The following is a 15,888-nucleotide window of genomic DNA, read 5'->3' as shown; positions in this document are numbered from 1 at the left end:
TTTCCTCTCACATGAGTTGGCGGTTTGCAAATGTCAAACTAAAATCTGAAGATTCTGTTTCTTTTAGGCCGGAAGGACAGAGAGGAACACTTATTTTCACTGAAGTGTTCACTGTGGAAATAATGATAATTATGTCAAATTTAAAATAATGTTCGTTATGTCCCTAACCAATTACCTGACAGTTTTTGTTCCCCTCCCATTACAGGGTTTTGTTACACATGATTTCATGTGTAAAAAGGGGGAGTGAGTATAAGGTATAAATGTCAACATGGCTGTAAAATTCACAATTTAAATTTTTCTTTTAAGGATTGAGCATTGAATGTAATTAACCTGCTCCATATCTGGGGATAAGATACTGTTTGATGAATGTTGAGATGTTTCTAAATATTGATTTGAATTATAACAGGTAACAAAGAAGCAGTGGCCAAGGGGCTACTGTGAAACCGAAGAAGTTGACCTGTGATAATGAAACAATTTTGTAATATTTTAACAGACATTAGAGTAACTGAGGTTTGAAATGTAGAAAGAACATATTACAGTTAAAGCTAAAACATAGTAGTGTATTGAGACAGAATTTAATTTAGACAACATCATGTAACTAGCCTGGTAAAGAAGTAAAAGCCATATACTTTATTGTTTAGGTCATTATGGGGATATACATTTCATCTAAATTTATAATAGAAAGACATTTGATGACAGTTTGTTGGAATTCTGTATTCATTTTTCCAGCGTGATAATATCTAAGCACTGACAGGTAGAAGCAGTATCACCAGGAAATCATTCACTTTGTTAGTATCGTGATTTTGGTTGTTTTTTGAATCCATAACATTAGTGTGTTTCTTTACCAGAAACATTAGCAGTTCATATTATATTTAGATTTTAAATAGGATTTCATCTAAAAATAAACACGGATGCTTGTCAGAAATTCAGAGCTATTGAAATATGTTATTTAGTTTACCTAAAGATGTTGAGGTTCTTATTTAGTTGGCACAATCCAAGTATTAAGATTCTGAAGCTGCACTGGCAGATAGGAGGTCTACAATTAATTTGGAAAACCTGTTCACAGACGGCTGTTGTTTCAAGACACCCCAACAACAGGCTCCAAGTGGGTCAAAAACAGCTGAGCGTAGGCTTGAGGGAGTTGTATCAGATTTCTCCACACAGGTCGCTGGCGCCAAAAGGGGGACCCGAGAAGCACGAGGCTGACAGCAGAGTTCGTCTGGCTGAAAGTCATCAGGACAAAGTGGCTCAACCCCAGGCTCTCCGACCCCGACCGAGTGATCCAGCGGACCTCTTATGCCGTCTGCCTGGGAGAAAAGGGGGACAGCTCGTACCACGGGAGCCAGTGTGCGGCGGGGAAACCACCTACTAGGACCAGGGGACGACATCAGGACGGACGTGGCCCTGGCAGACGTGGACTACTCGGAAGCAGCAGACTGGAGGAGCAGGACCCTGGAGACATCTCTACAGCATCGACCCGGAAGCCGCCATCAGCGGGCCGGAGGACGAGGAGGAGGAAGACATCTCTCTAGCAGGCAGCCCAGAAGCTGCTGTCAGCGGATCGGGGGGACAAAGACACGGCAAGCCAGGACGGCACAGGGGACTTTTCGAGGCAGCAGAGGAGTCTACTTCGCTCTGATCAGTTCTACCCGTGAAGGGAAAGCTGCATCTCCCCCTCCCTATTAGCTGTCCTTGTGGGCTATTCCTCCGAGGGGGGGGGGGGCTGATGATTCTAGCACTCAGCTACCCCCTCATGGTTCCTTCACTGCCATGGAAAGTGGTGTTCTGTCTCCATGAAGGTTTCAAGTACTCTAAATACCAGCTTCGGATGGATTTACGGACACAGTAGAAAAGAATGACAGTGGGTATATTTCAAAATGCCTTGTCTAAGTTTATCTCTGGAGAAGGAGATAAAAAGGGGGATTTGTAGAGTTATATTTGTATTTATTCATGTTAGCAAACTATGGATAAGCTTAAAATGGGAATAATTTGGGTAAAACTGTGAGCTGGATTTGGGGCCTGTTGACATGTGTTTTTGAGGACAAAGGAAGATGTGGGGGAAGGTGAGAGCATGTCCTGATTTGCATTCAACTTAGAACGAGCTACAGTGGTTGTGATATTAAGAGAGGTCCCTTGGGTTTCTCTGGTGGTTATCAATAGTAGAAGTTAAGTGCATACTGTTCAAACAATACCTGTGTTTGTGTTTTATATTGATTTCTCTGTTTTATCCTTTCATAAATGTAAGGACTACAAATGGCTATAAACATTCTGGGCTGGTTGGAGTAAACAGGGTTTTATTGCTCTGTGGAGGAGGTGTAGGTATGCAGGCCTTGAGACCTTTTGTTGTAAAGTGAGCCTGTTTGGTTTCCTGCTGCCCAGCGTTGCGTCTCCCAATGAGATGACCTGAAAAGATGACCAGCTGACCTAACACCAAACCCCTCCTTCTTACTCTGGTATATCTCCGGTGGATCCCTGGCGTTCGGTCTCTCTTCACATGCTGCCCGAGCGGAAGGATCTCCGCAGCACGCGAACCAGGGCAGGAGTAAGCCGGCATTACTCCTTAAGCATTACAATATAACTGTAATATATCATGTTGTATTGTAATGATTGTATTGCATTGTCATATTGCCATTAAAGTAGATTATTGTTAACGGTTACTTTGTAGATATGGATTCCTTCCTGTATTATAACCAGCTTCATAGGAACGCGCGGAGATTTGAAAAGCGGACCAGTTATCCCTTTTAATCTCCAACAATAGTCAAGTTGAACATTTTGGGAGAATTTCCATTTTATTATTCTGTATTTTTTAAACTTTCATATTTGAGCCTTAACTTTTTGTATTTGGTTATGCAGTGATTACCTGATGCTAATAGTTACAGCAAAAAAAAGTTTACAATCAACTTAAATAATAATCAGATCATTTTTCATCATCATTAGCTCAAAATGAGACCCATCGTGTGAGTCAACATCTTATATTCCAAAGATTTTGGCCTGGAAACTGAAATAAGAGGAGATATAGAAGTGTGGTATTCTCACAGACCATTGAAATTAATTAAAGTTGAAAAGTTATGAGACTTTTGAGTGACAACATCCATTAAGGTCAAGAACAAATACATTTTCTATCAGAGTTAGAAACAGAAATGTGAATCCATTTGCTTTTAAATGATTAATTTAGTGGGAATGCTGACACAGCATTCCAACTATCTGTTATGCTACGCACGACATTCTTTATTATTCCGCCGGGTTATTTTGCACCTCTTCTTCTTCCACATTCCACATCGCAGAAACTCCGTTCAAACATCAAAACGTTCAGCTCGGTCGGGAATCGATGGCTATTACTTTTCTTATTCATAACTTTCATAATTCCAGAGATACATCCCATAATTCATCAAATCTTTAACATGGAAGTCAATGGAAAAACTCTTCAGACTTGAACAATCTTCATGCAACTTCAACTGCTCCTGCATACTTTCACTCAGAAACCTCATTCCAACTTTAAAATGTTACACATTTTTCTGACATTATTCGTGTAACACAACTTTTAAATCTGATTCATACTTTTAGATATATTAAACATAGTTCAGACCTTGGTAAAGAGGCCTTCTTCAGATTTTAGAGTGTGTGATGTCACAGCTAGAGTGGAGGACAGATTTAATTTTGCCTTCATATTTTCTTTTAAACCTGCCATAATTCCAAAACCCTACATTCCTGAGACATACTTTTTCATGAGAAACATAGGAAAACCACTCGTAGCTTGAAAAGTAAAAAATAAATTAAGCAAAAATAATTAAACAAAATGCCTCTTGAGAGCATGAAGTGACAAAAACATTCAACATGTCTCCATTAAACCCCATTGTAAATTCAGCCCAATCTTTCCCCACCACAGCAGCCGCACACCTTTAGTTAATCTTCTTATTACAGACACATGCATTTCCTAACATTCGGTCTATATGCTGTAAAATGTATTATCTCTTCGATTTACACACGGCATCTATTGCACGTCTGTCCGTCCTGGGAGAGGGATCCCTCCTCTGTTGCTCTCCCTGAGGTTTCTCCCATTTTTTTCCCCTTAAACTGTGGGTTTTCTCCGGAAGTTTTTCCTTGTACGATGTGAGGGTCTAAGGATAGAGGGTGTCGTTTTTCTCATACTGATATTCTGAACAATCTGTGCTGTTGTTATTTGCTGTAAAGTGTCTCTACTGTAGGCTATTTTTATTATATGTACAGCACTTTGGCTCGACCAAAGATCGTTACGTTAAGTACACTTCAGATGCTCAAGTTCCTTAACATGCTTCACGCTTTGAAATTTCACCGATATTTGTTACGGTTCTTCAACAAAACGTTCACATGTAAGAGGTTTATCTCTCATTCAGAACAATGAAAATGCTCTCCTCTCACTGATTACTGATCACCATGGAAACCTTTGATCTCTGGACACGTCGTTAGCTCAAATATAAACACCTGTGTCATGGAACACGATGATGTCATAACTCCAACTGACATGCTCAGAGCACCAGACTTCAGATAATGGTTAACGGTCCAGCCCTCAACAGCTCTATGTCAATTATGGGGTGTCATCATATGCCATTTCCATGGAAACGCATCCCTCGCCATAAAAGACGATGTCGCTATAACTCCTATGAAAATGTTCAAAAAGTGCTCAAACTTCACATGTGTGAAGTCCAGCCGTGAAGACATCTACGGGAGAGTTTTGAGATTTCTTCAAATGCCGTTGCCATGGCAACACAATGCTCACCATGAAACACGGTTTTCTCATAACTTCAGTGAAAATGCTCCAAACGGCCCAAAGCTTCACAGGTTTGGTAACGATGCAGCCATCAACGCATCTAAGCGTATTATGGGATGTCATCAAATGCCGTTGGCATGGCGACAGATCATTCGCCATCAAGTTCAAAAGTTTGCAGTTCAAATATTCTGCTGCTTTTCCAAGCCTTTTTACATTCTTTTCTCATCACACATTCAAGCCCCCAGTGTTCATGTATAATTTCAATCTAAATTATTCACTTTCTTCTTACACATTATATTTCAGCATAGCAGTTTAGCGTCAGCTTTTCAGCATAAAGCATTCCCACTAGCAATTTCTTCAGGAATTGCAATCTCTAGTTATAAAATGGTGTCCTTTAACTAACCTTTTAACTGAGTTGATTTTAATCCACTAGTTCTGTTTAGGCCCTGAACTTGAGTAAGACACATATCCATGACTGGTCATTTATAAATAAATGCATGCTGTTGGAAATAACAGAATCCCACCTGGACTGTTCAGTTGCATGGGACTGGTGGAGTTTGACGTTTGAATGAATAACAAGTTCTTCTCCTTAGATCTGCTGAATCTGCTGTTTGCTGTCTTTGCTACATTTCTACAGGATCATCCATATGAATTTCTGCCCAAGGTTTTCCTGTTTAGAAGCTACTGCCTCATCTCAGTGGCTGAGAGACATCAGGAAACATTGTCTGCACTGTTTCCCAGTGGAGACCTTATCTGTTAGAGGTGTTTGTGTAATGGCATTTTCAAGCCCGGTCCTGCAGGTCACACTGTCTGGAGCAAACGGAAAAAAATAACAACTAAGAAATAAATGAAGACAGAGGACAGGGGGACAAACGAAAACTGAATTCGTAATAGTATGTTGTTGGCCTTATCATGCTTACATATTGCCTTTATGTACACCTTTCAGCAGGGCTTTGTTATTGAAGCGTGGACTTAACTGAAGCCAGGACTACCCAAATATATATATATATCGTTTCAGCCGCAGTTGTTTGATATTTTTTGTTTTGTTGTCTTGATAGAAACTGAGCATCAATTCAGATCTCAGCAGTATACAATTGTTCTTCCTCTCTATGACTGCACATCCCACACACATACACCCACACCCACACAAATGTAGGATTTTTTTCAGAATACTTCCCACATCTCTCCACCCACATTCCCTTCCACACAGAGATAGCAGCACATGTATAATTGCAGTGTGCAACAGTGCGCACCTTAGAGGAAATAATTACCACCATAAAAAGAGCAATTACTAACCTGGCAGCGAGTTGCAGCGGATTTGAATGCTTCTGCCAGTAACGTCTGCTCAAATACCGCCCTTTGTTTGTTTGACTAATGGTTTCTTTTGAAGGATAAACAAGCCACATTCACCAATACCAAAATGTTGTCTGTTTTGCACACATACAGCATTTAGAGGTATAAACAAAGCTTGCAGTTTCTGTGACAATCAGAGTGAGCATTGGATGATGGAAAGAGAAACAGGGCTGGAGGTTAACATGAGTTTGGTTCATTTAACAAAACATAAATATATATAAGAATTGACTTTTTCTCTTCAATTCAATGCTTAATATCCAGTCTTGATTAGCTCATGTGTTATTTTAATCCGTTTCATGTGTTATGAATCAATGCTTGCTAAACTGGCTGTGAGTGTAGGACACTTATTCCTTTTCTTCTTAAACGTCATTATGAGAGAATCAAATGATAAGAAGAACCGAGTGAGTGTGCGTCTTTGTGATTTGCATTTCAACCGCTCAGCTCTGCAGGCAGAAAATGAAAATATGCATTAAGGCGCATATACTGTTGTCACACACACACCATTAACAGAAAAAAAGGGAAAGTAACTGCAGCAATTTTCCCCCTTTTTTTTACTACTTCCGGCAAATCACTTTGTTAGGGAATTAATCACAATCTGTTTGCTGCCTGCTTCAGAGAACAAGACCATCTATCATGGCCTTCGCTCGTTCTAACTACATCGCAGTATTCACTCGTCATTTAACAACTATTGTCTCTGGGCTTCAGTGATCTGATTGATTTTAAGACAGCTACTGGGAATTATCTGCATCATATCCTGCGTGTAATTGCACAGTATTGACAAATGCTAACCTATAGACAAAGCAAGGAATGAAGGAATGAGTAACAATTCCTCGGTCATTTGTTAAAAGATCAATGACTCTCACCTCAGGAACAAACTGAGCCAAAGATTGTTGAACACTTTGAAACAGGGTTGCACTTTGTAATAGGTCATCCTTAATAAGGGTTTATTTAAAATCAATTAGGGGTACAAAAAAAAGTAATTCAAAGGAAATTAATGAATTCACCAATAGATTATTTTGACAATAAAATAGGTTTGAATAGATCGATTGACCAAATAAAACATTTTGACAGAAACATAAAGCTTTATTCATTGTGAAATTGTAGAATGTAAGTATTTGTTTCGTTTTATTAGTGACAATTAAAAAAATATAGTGAGTAATATGGAAAGAAGCATTAAGAGTTCAGTCCGAAAAATAAGTTAAATCAAAATAATAAAGAATTGATAGAAACACAATTACAGATTTATACAAACAACTGTAACCAAGTCTGTAGTAAAAAGGAATGAGGACATTTGAAGAGTCTACCATTTCACGGGACCCTGATGTACCGTTAATTACTATTGTTAATTAACATACTGGTATGATTTTATCCACACTAGTGGTGTTTTATCTGTCCGATAAACAGTTTACCACTTCTGTTGAGACATCCATTTAGCACCACCATAAGACTCAATGTTGTTGTTGGGAAAATACTGAATGTACTCTTCCAATATCAGAGTAGCACATGATAACAAAGGCCCAACTGTAACTGTGTACATGCCAGGATGTATGATTACCTAGAAGAGCATCAGGACACACTGTTTTAGACATATTACATTACATTACATTGCATTTAGCTGACGCTTTTATCCAAAGCGACTTACAATAAGTACATTCGACCAGGAAGACACAACCTTGAAGAAAACAGAATCATATAAGTATATCAGGTTTCATAGAGCCAAACATTTCAAGTGCTACTCAACTGGCTTTAGGTAAGCCAGTCCTTTATTAGTATAAAAGTGCTTCGTTAATAGTTCTAACGCTCGAAGTGGAGTCGAAAGAGATGAGTTTTCAGTTTGCGCCGGAAGATGTGCAAGCTATCTGCCGTCCTGATGTCAATGGGGAGCTCATTCCACCATCTTGGAGCCAGGACAGCAAACCCACGTGTTTTCGCCGATGGGAACTTGGGTCCCCCTCGTAGCGAGGGCGCAACGAGTCGTTTGGCTGATGCAGAGCGTAGTGCACGCGCTGGGGTGTACGGTTTAACCATGTCCTGGATGTAGGAAGGGCCAGATCCATTCGCAGCATGGTAAGCAAGTACCAGTGTCTTGAAGTGGATTCTAGCAGTTACCGGAAGCCAGTGAAGGGAGCGGAGGAGCGGAGTGGTGTGGGAGAATTTAGGAAGGTTGAAGACCAGACGAGCCGCTGCATTCTGGATGAGCTGCAGAGGTCGGATGGCACATGCAGGTAGACCAGCCAGGAGGGAGTTGCAGTAGTCTAGGCGTGAGATGACGAGAGCCTGGACCAGAACCTGAGTCGCTTTCTGAGTCAGCTGGGGACGTATCTTCCTGATGTTGTAAAGCGTGTATCTGCAGCAACGGGTTGTAGCAGCGATGTTTGCAGTGAAGGACAGGTTGTTATCTAGGGTCACACCCAGATTCCTTGCAGTCTGAGTCGGGGAAACAACTGAGGTGCCGATGTTGATTGTTAGGTCAAGAGTGGGACAATCTTTTCCCGGGAGGAAGAGCAGCTCAGTCTTGTCAAGGTTGAGCTTGAGGTGGTGAGCAGACATCCACTGAGAGATGTCAGCTAGACAAGCAGAGATGCGTGCAACGACCTGGGTCTCTGAGCGGGGAAAGGACAAAATTAATTGGGTGTCATCAGCGTAGCAGTGGTAAGAAAAACCATGCGGGCTAATGACTGATCCGAGCGAGTTTGTGTACAGGGAGAAGAGGAGGGGACCAAGAACAGAGCCCTGAGGGACCCCCGTAGTTAATTGACAAGGGTCGGACTCAGACCCTCTCCAAGTCACCCTGTAGGTACGGTCTTTCAGGTATGAGGTGAGGAGGGAAAGTGCAGAGCCTGAAACTCCAAGTTTTTGGAGAGTGCGAAGGAGGATCTGATGATTTCACCGTGTCGAATGCAGCAGACAGGTCCAATAGGATGATGACAGAGGAGAGGGATGCAGTTTTGGCAGTGTGCAGTTCCTCCGTGACAGCAATGAGAGCAGTTTCTGTGGAGTGACCTGCCTTGAAACCAGACTGGTGCGGATCCAGAAGGTTGTTCTGATTGAGATAACAGGAGAGTTGTTTAAAGACAGCGCGTTCAAGTGTTTTAGACAGGAACGGGAGGAGAGAGACAGGCCTGTAGTTTATAACATCAGACGGGTTGAGAGTGGGTTTCTTTAGGAGAGGGTTTACTCTTGCCTCCTTGAGACTGTTTGGAAAGTGACCAGAAGTTAGAGAAGTGTTGATGAAATGGGTGAGAAACGGTAGAATATCAGGAGCGATAGTCTGAAGGAGGTTTGAAGGGATAGGGTCCAGAGGACAGGTGGTAGGGCGGGCAGAGGTAATGAGGGTAAGAACCTCACTTAGAGAGAGAGGGGAAAAGGAGGTAAGTGTGTTGGTGGAAGGAGGGTCTGGTGACCCAGCGGTGAGTAAAGGTGAGTCAGAAAAAGAAGAGCGAATATCATCAACCTTTTTTTCAAAGTGGGTAACAAAGTCGCTTGACAGAAGTGAGGAGGGGGAGGAGCTTTTGGAGGGTCCAAGAGGGTGGAGAAGATGGAAAATAGTTTTTTAGGATTGGAATAGGAAGATTGGATCTTATCTTGAAAGAAAGTGCTTTTTGCCTGAGAGATCGAAGCAGAGAAAGAGGAGAGGAGAGCCTGATAGGTTAGGAGGTCGTCACGGTGTTTGGATTTCCACCATTTCCGCTCTGCTGCCCTAAGGACGGTTCTATTAGCACGCAGTGCATCATTTAGCCAGGGAGCAGGAGGGGACTGACGAGCCTGCCGAGATGTGAGAGGACAGAGAGAGTCCAGAGTGGATGAGAGAGTAGAGAGGAGAGTTTCTGCAGCAGAGTTTGGAGGCAGGAGATGGAACGAATCAGAGGAAGGGAGGGCTGAGAGCACCGACGAGGCAAAGCTAGAGGGGGAGAGGGAGCGAAGGTTACGGCGGACAAGTGCAGGATGAGAAGAGATTAGTTTGTTATGTTTGGAAAGGGATAGAGAGAATGAAATGAAGAAGTGATCGGATGTGTGGAGCGGGTTTACAGAGAGGTTAGAAGTAGCGCAGTTCCTTGAGAATATGAGATCAAGGACATTGCCAGCTTTATGAGTCGGTGGGGACGGAGACAGTGAGAAAGCAAAGGCGGTTAACAGAGATGTTAGTTTGTCTATCTTCCCCGTCTGGAGGTTGAAGTCTCCGAGAAGTACAGCGGGAGGGCCAGTTTCAGGGATGAGTGAGAGGAGATTATCTAATTCCTCCAAGAAGTCCCCCAAGGCGCCTGGTGGACGGTAGAGAACAACAATGGTTAACTGTATAGGATGGGTTACTGTGACGGCATGGAATTCAAAGGTGGAAAGAGTGAAGTTAGGTAGTTTGAAGAGGGAAAAGCTCCATTTGGGAGAGAGCAGGAGACCAGTGCCACCTCCTCTGCCAGTGGGTCTGGGTGTATGGGAGAAGGAATATGCAGTGGAGAGAGCTGCTGGGGTGGATGTGTTGGATGGAGTAATCCAGGTCTCAGTGAGAGCAAGGAAATCCAGAGACTGCAGGGAGGCGTAGCCAGAGATGAAGTCAGCCTTAGGAACAGCTGACTGGCAATTCCACAGGCCACCAGAAACTAGATGTTGGATCTCAGTGGAGCACGTGGGATAGACGAGAGCAGGCCGGTTATATCGATTAGGAGATACACGGGGCCAGTGATAATTGCGAGAAGACACATGAACAGGAATAGAGAAAATACACATGATTATAGCATGCGGGGCTAGAAAACTAAAGAAAAGAGAAATAAGACACCAGCTCGATCAGAGTAGGATTTGCCTCCTCTTTGCCTCCCTCGTGACTCCCGCAGGACTCCAATGTCTTTGTCAGTCTTACTCCCGCAGGACTCCAATGTCTTTGTCAGTCTTCGGCTGTCAGATGATATATGATATCTATGTGACAATGATTAACATGATGATTCAGCCTCTATGGAGATAGCCATATGCAGGGTTCTTACACCTTTTCCAAAGTCAAATTCAAGCACTTTTCAAGCATTTTCAAGGTGCATTTTCCAGCTTTTCAAGCATCTTACAGCTGTTGTAAATTACATATTTATATACACATACTCAAATGATTATTTCCCTACCTCACATTAAATCAAATGTTCTTTATGCTATAAACAACCAAATGTGTGTTTCGTGATAGCCTTCTACACGAGGATGAAAAATTAAAGAAAAGAAAATTAAGTTTAATATTTCAAAATGAGTGACCCATCTGTATGTCCCATATAACCTGTCTGAGCCAATATAAAACAATCAGCCAAATAACTTTTCAATACATTATTGATTACTATTTTTGAGGTACTTTTAGGTTGGCAGTAAACACAAGTCAGAGGTACATGGTATACTTCTACTCCTCTACAGTTCAGAGGTACATGGTGTACTTCTACTCCACTACAGTTCAGAGGTACATGGTGTACTTCTACTCCACTACAGTTCAGAGGTACATGGTGTACTTCTACTCCACTACAGTTCAGAGGTACATGGTGTACTTCTACTCCACTACATGTATTTAATACCTTTAGTTACTTTACAGATCAGGATGAATGATGTGAAATCTAATTGTTAAATCTTTAGTTCCACCTGGAGTAAATCCACAAGCTACCCTGCAGTATACAAAGTCATTCAAACTAGCTGCACCTTTACCAGTTTTGAGAACACTTTCATGATCAATCATTATAAAACATATCATATATATTATTCTGAAATGGACCAATCTGCACAGTGACTACTTTTACTGTCGGTACTTTAACTAGATTTGGATGATAATACTTTTCTACTTTCACTTGAGGAACATTTTGAATGCAGGACTTTTACTGTGACAGAGTATTCCTACACTCTGGTACTTCTACTTTTACTCAAGTACAAGATCGAGTACTTTTTCTACCTCTGGTAGCGTATTAGTCTGAATTGTAGCCACAAAATCACGCAGAGCTGCATAAAAATAGACTCACAATGGTAACAAGTGGAAAATAATATTTACAAATGTGTACAATGATTTGTAGGTAATGCTGACTACTCAAGACACCTGACTTCTTCAAAGAAAGACTGTGTTCATTCTACAATTACATGGGATTAAAGCAAAATGTAGTTTTACTTGTATAATACTTCAATTTTATATAAAAGACAGTTAGTTTTCATCTGTTTTCAAATAAACAAAGTCTTGGCTTTCAGAATATTAAACTTGTTTCAGCAAATTCAGAGGATAAATACAACTTTGAAGCTTGTGACGGCATATTAATTACCAGCAGAGAACGGACTAATGTAACATCACAGCAAGCATAACAACAGCCGGTGTTTCTTGTAAGTGTTTCCCCGGTACACAAACGCAAAAATACACAAACACACTCGCGAGCTTCCCCCAGACCAGTAATACAAACGAAAATGTGTCTTCGGGTCAATGTGACTGATTTCGAGAGAGCAAGTCACATTTGGTTTAGGTACGAAACATACTACCAGTAGAAATACATTGCTTTCAAAATCGCTCTGTGTCGAATCAAGAGATTATATTTCGTGACTATAACACAAAATGCCGTGAGTGCTTCATCCTCTGAACACCACACGATGGCGACTGTAACGCACATAACATAGGTACGCTCCTCTGAAATGATTGTCCCCTGCAACTATTATTATCCCTCAATCGAGTTCGCCATTCAGCTCGCTAACGTTAGCTTAAACAAACATAACATGCAACGTTAGCCTAATCTAAAATGCTCTACTCCGGCGTACCTTTCATGTGGCTCGTCAGCGCAGACTCTCGCATCATTATTTTTGCAAATTTTGCAGGAGGCTACTCGTGGGCTTGACCCTCGTCTTAGCCATGGCTTGTATTTGTCTTCTGCTAGCCAACGCTCGTTGAAACTGCAACCTCCTGGCACACAGTCATCTATCCCTCTCATCAGAATGCCCAGGTCACACGTAACACAAACACTTGCAGGTCGCGCGCATAGCGCGGGAAGGCCGCAGCGGAGCTGTTTTATGTAGAAGCGAAGCAATTCTTTTCTTTTAATCTAAAAAGCGAACTATTCAGTCAGACAGCAATTTATTGTAAAAGTAAAGCATTTACATTTTCAAGCACTTTATCTCAATTTCAAGCACCATTCCCAAAATTCAAGCACTTTCCCAACCTTGAAAACACCACGTCAAATTTCAAGCATTTTCAAGGATTTCAAGCACCCGTACGAACCCTGATAGATAACGAAGCATGATAATTTCTGACGTGAGCCTTAGCTAAACAAAACATAGAATACTGCTTCTAACCGGTATTCCTGCATCTTGTGACTGTGTAACACCCTCTCTTGTATATAAGCATGTGCAGGACACTGTTCGAGGAACTAGTTGTACCATACTGTATGCTCTGTATGTGAATAAATACATGTATTGTGGTGACCACCTATTTATACACTGGGTTCATAATTCACACATGTAACTACAGTTGGGGTTTTGTTTCCACACGGACATGTTATGTGTTGTCTATATATATTGTGTGCCCTCTTGGCTTCTCTCTCTTCTTCCCGGACTGCAACCGGACAACATGACCTTAGCAGCTCTTAAATAAAGTTCCCTTGCACCTTCCTTGCACCGCCTCTGACTCGCTATCTCTCTACACTACACTGGTGACCCTGACAAGTCTCGAGAAGTTTCCGGGACGGACCCGAACACGGCAAAAGGAACTCATGTTGCTTTCTCGAAATGCCGGGGATTTTTTGGAATCGTCCGTGGCTGCCACCGGCACGCGGACTCAGGCTCGGTGCGCACCCCGCAGAAGAGCTGGGCTGAAGTCGAATAGTCCATTTAGCTTAGAACCTTCCTAACGGAGTGAAATGACCCGGAAGTCCCTCAGTGGCAGCCATGATAAGTGCCGTTCGAATTCTCTAGAATGATAGGAAACGAGGTTTCAAACTTCCTTTATAACCTCCTTTAGCTTAGGAACCACTGGACCTCCCTAACCGAAAGGAGAGGAGAAAATGCTGCCCTACAATGCCTTGCAGCCGCAGCATTTGCGTCACACAACAGTCGGCCGTTCACGGAAACAAACGATATGACGGAGAAATTATATTATGAAAGATACGGTGCTTATTAAGCATTTTAAAACGTATGTGGTAAGTTGCCAAAGTGCTTTGTTTTTAACGTTCATCAGTATTATAATCAAAAAGAGAAATATGAACGTTAGTTTTTACTGAAATGATCAAATAAAGTCAACATTTCACTGAGCTGTGTGGGGTTGTTCAACTTTTAAAATATGTTTGAATGGTGATATACACAGTGATAGATGTTAAGGACTAACGTTTATAATAAATACATTTGTATTTATTTTAAGATCTTTTCATAGTTCATACAATCATACGTATTGGGATCATTTGTATTAATGTGGACCGGAGGGAGAGGGTGACTAGCATAAGTTTCACTTTCATTTTTTATTTCAATTCCAACTTTGGTCATGAAGAAAATGTTTCTCTGTTGTCCACGTTTGATTGATTGATTGATTGATTGAAAAGTTTATTAACAGCTTGTATATTGGGTACAGTACAGTACAGCTCAAAACATACAGTTGTTAAGGGGATGCAGACTAGAGAAAGACTTTCGTCTTGTTTACATCAGGGTCCCCCATTTCCAATTCATCATATCATTTAAGACATATAAGACATATTTGACATACAGATGGCTTATTTACAATTTACATACAGGTGGTTTTTTACATATTGCTTATTTACAATTTTCATTTTAGATTTTGTTCTAATACATCCTAACCGGACATTTAAGACATACCAAGTCTACAGATATACAGTTAGTAACAGAGTCTAAAATGCAAGTATATACATAGATGGGGGGGGGGAAGCTGTCCATTGTACGACAGGTTGAGATTTGTACCATTACCGGGGCCAGTTTTGCAATGCTCTCCCCCGAAGGTGCTCTTTAAGATAAAATGCATAAAGCATAAAGCAACAGCATCAGAGCACGGTGCAGAGTCTCTAGATGAGTCCATCGTTCTTATTAAACATCCATGTTGTAGTCCTCTGTATAGAAAACTATAGGTTACTTACGTAACCCCAGTTCTCAGAGTAACATGAAGTGAGATGTCTCACTATGGGATGCGCCTCATCGCGGAGCAAACAGAAGCATCAATCTCATTACGCCAATCCTGATTGGCTGGTGATCTTGACGTCAGCGTCAGGGAATTCAACCCTTATAAGTAGCTTGCGCCACGACGCAGGCGTCATTCAAAATAAGCACCTCTTCTCGCTTCACCATAGCAAGGAGGGCCGTCTGGTGAGACATCTCACTTCATGTTACTCTGAGAACTGGGGTTACGTAAGTAACCTATAGTTCTCATTCATAACACTCCTTTCGATGTCTCACTATGGGAAATTGTAGCTCCCGTATTGTCAGACGAGCTTATCTCGAAAATCACCAAACCAACCAGAACTTAACAGGTAGAGCTCTGACTCAACCAGGTGCCCAGCACTGCTTGAGTCACACTGGGAGCAGAACGTCCAGCCTGTTAAGAGGCGGACAAAAGTGAGCGGCGAGGACCAGCTCGCCGCTGCACCAATGTCTTGGATGGGAGACATCCTGGACAGAGCCCAGGATGCAGCCAGACCCTGAGTCGAAAGAGCTTGCGGACCCGAGGGTGCCTGCGAACTCTGACTCGTATGGGCCCCAAAGCAATTGCTTCTACAAACCAGTGGGAGAGCCGTTGCTTAGTAACAGGCTTGCCCTTATAAGGGTTAGCCCAGGACACAAGGGGTTGGTCATTATGAAGAAGCACC

This window comes from Gymnodraco acuticeps, unplaced genomic scaffold, assembly GCF_902827175.1.
Source record: "Gymnodraco acuticeps unplaced genomic scaffold, fGymAcu1.1, whole genome shotgun sequence".
Lineage (NCBI taxonomy): Eukaryota > Metazoa > Chordata > Actinopteri > Perciformes > Bathydraconidae > Gymnodraco > Gymnodraco acuticeps.
Note: the sequence above shows the minus strand (reverse complement) of the source record.